This window comes from Montipora foliosa, chromosome 4, assembly GCF_036669935.1.
Source record: "Montipora foliosa isolate CH-2021 chromosome 4, ASM3666993v2, whole genome shotgun sequence".
NCBI classification, from domain to species: domain Eukaryota; kingdom Metazoa; phylum Cnidaria; class Anthozoa; order Scleractinia; family Acroporidae; genus Montipora; species Montipora foliosa.
Genome location: NC_090872.1, coordinates 19,452,580 through 19,455,079, shown reverse-complemented (window position 1 = coordinate 19,455,079; position 2,500 = coordinate 19,452,580). Strand labels below are relative to the sequence as shown.

At 36.2% G+C, this 2,500-nt stretch overlaps 1 protein-coding gene across 2 annotated transcripts in view; it reads right to left on the bottom strand.

Moving 5' to 3' along the window:
- LOC138000187 (sprouty-related, EVH1 domain-containing protein 3-like) overlaps nt 1-2,500 on the bottom strand; it is a 17,167-nt gene that overhangs the window by 13,947 nt on the left and 720 nt on the right. The gene's annotated exons all lie outside the window — the stretch shown is intronic.

The following is a 2,500-nucleotide window of genomic DNA, read 5'->3' as shown; positions in this document are numbered from 1 at the left end:
GAATGTCGTGAAGGCATTTTTTGGTGAAAAAATCTAAAGGCAAATTGACCGTCTGGGGGAGACCATTTAGATTTGCGAACTTGAACTGTTTCAAAAAATATCTTTGTTAAAAGTGTCCGAATCATCCTCTTTGTCATGAAAAAGGCTTTTAACTGAACACGGCGAAGGAATTTTTCAACATCTTGCTTAATAGAAAATTCATCGGTGCGTTTGGTAATAGGGACAAAATTTAGGCCCTTACTGAGAACAGATTTCTCTGAGTCAGTAAGCGGAAGATTTTCTGGAATTGTAACTACGGTATTATGGCTATGCAATGTAGTGTCGTTGGTAATTTGCGGACCTATTAATGGTTGAAGTTTTAGAGACTTGGTTTGGTGTAAATGATCAAACAGTCCAGAATTAAGTTCCCTGAATTTTAGCTCGAATCGATTGTAATAAAACTACTGGAGAGATTTTGGAAAGCCCAAAGCTGCACTGAAGAATTTGTTTGTCAAGTACGTTTCGTTTTTGGCACATAGCTCTGTGATCCTCATAATATTACGTGAAAGTGAATTTGTCCGCGTCGAATTTGGTGAAGAAGAATTCCATTCACCCTCACTTTCCATCCTCATAATCACGCAGTCAAAAGTATCATTCTTAATAAATTTAAATTACTCCAAAATGATCCCGAGACTGGTAGAATCTTTTCGCAACCTCCACTTATTTCATTCAAACGCGACAACTTTTTGGTTAGAAGCGCGCTCAAACTAACGATTAACCCGGCACTTTCAAATGTGCGCGCTCACGATGCAAAACTTGTCTTTTCATTCTTAACACTAGCAAGATATTTGAGGAGACGGGAAAATCGGAGAACCGGGAGAAAAACCTCTCGGAGCAGACAAAGGACCAACAACGTTAACAAACTTAGCCCACATATGGTCCGAGCTCGGAATCGAACGCAACCCGGGCCGCATTGGTGGAAGGCGAGTGGAAGCACCATGAAAACTATTTTTAGAACAAGATCTGTGTAGGTCATTTTCTAAAATAAGAACCTGTTTAATTTTTTAGGCGAACCTGGTTCTTATGTAACTCGAGGCTAAAATGAAATTTTTAGCTTAACAGGTTCTTAAAACTCTGGGTTCTTTTGATATATTCTTAAGTCACCCATTACCCACACGAAAACGGCGGAAAACACCAACCAAATCGATGACTTGAAACGCATTGTTTGAAAACGCTCCGATTTTTAGTATGAACAAGTGGCCAATAGAATTCTTTTAGTTTAATTTTATTTTTTGTTTTTTACAATTTCATTTTGTAGATAACTTAACATAGGATCTCTTATACTCAATTAAGTTATTTATCATTCTCCTGTAAACTAGTAGTCAAATTCTGTAAGTACGATATGTTAATAGGCTGTTTTCGAGATATTAAAATTCAACTAGCTTGAAAGAGAGGTTCTGAGGACAAAGACAAAGGAAGTGGATGATATGCAAATACTTTTCACATTAATTTCAACGTGTTTCTATTGTTCTTGTGCTCACTGCCTCACTATCAAGCTGAATATTTGATATTTCGAAAATTCGCCTATTGGTTTTGCTATTTTATTACTGTCCCCAAATAGTCCATAAGCAAGATACTTAAATAAGGTTTTACTTACTTACTTACGAATACTTTTGAAAAAGATGATGTGGAAGCGGAATTTGCATATCCCGAATAATGACAGCGACTAATTAAAACATTTTATAGAGATTGACACGGCACATTTTTAAATTTAATTGTTTCGTGGTTACCGTAATTTGACGGTAATGACTGATTGGTATGCTTTTACTGAGCTACGTCGAAATGACATTCCTTTAAGTTTTAGGTAAACGTTTGAGAGCCAAAAATTAAAAAGAAAAACGTTATTGATATATTTGAAAGGACTTCTCGCTGTGGGCTGTACGTTCTGTAGCCCCAGCTTTAAATAAACTGCGCTAAGTGCTTTAGTTCACTGATAAATTTTGCTTACAACTCTAACGTCCCATAGTTATCTGTGGATACGCGAAATTTTGTTTGAGAGATTCCCATTTTTATATATTCCGTCCTCCATTCTTCTTTTTCCATTCCTCGATTTACTATTCCTTCCTTTACAATGGCCTCAAGTCTTTTGTCCAAACGGCCAATGTAAATTGGTGTTTTTTTTTTCTCCTCTTTCACACTAAGTGAATTCGTAAAAAAATTTATAAAGAAAAGCTTTTCTCATTTTCTCTTAAGAAAACATGAAATATATTTTAACCTTTTTGTTACTTTTTCAACGAAGTTCGCTCTTTGACCTATCAAAAAGCTCCACAGGATGCAAAAATATCGTTACTTGAGATTTCCTTCCATCTTCACCTGTTTTTCTCACGTATGTTTTCAACTTATCTGATCGCTTAAAAGGGTAGCATTCAATTGAAGCACGGTTCGGTATTCTAACGCAAGGAGAGCATATTTTCCAACAAAAGGATTAGATTTCACCGCCGCTTACCTCTCAGCCCAGAAA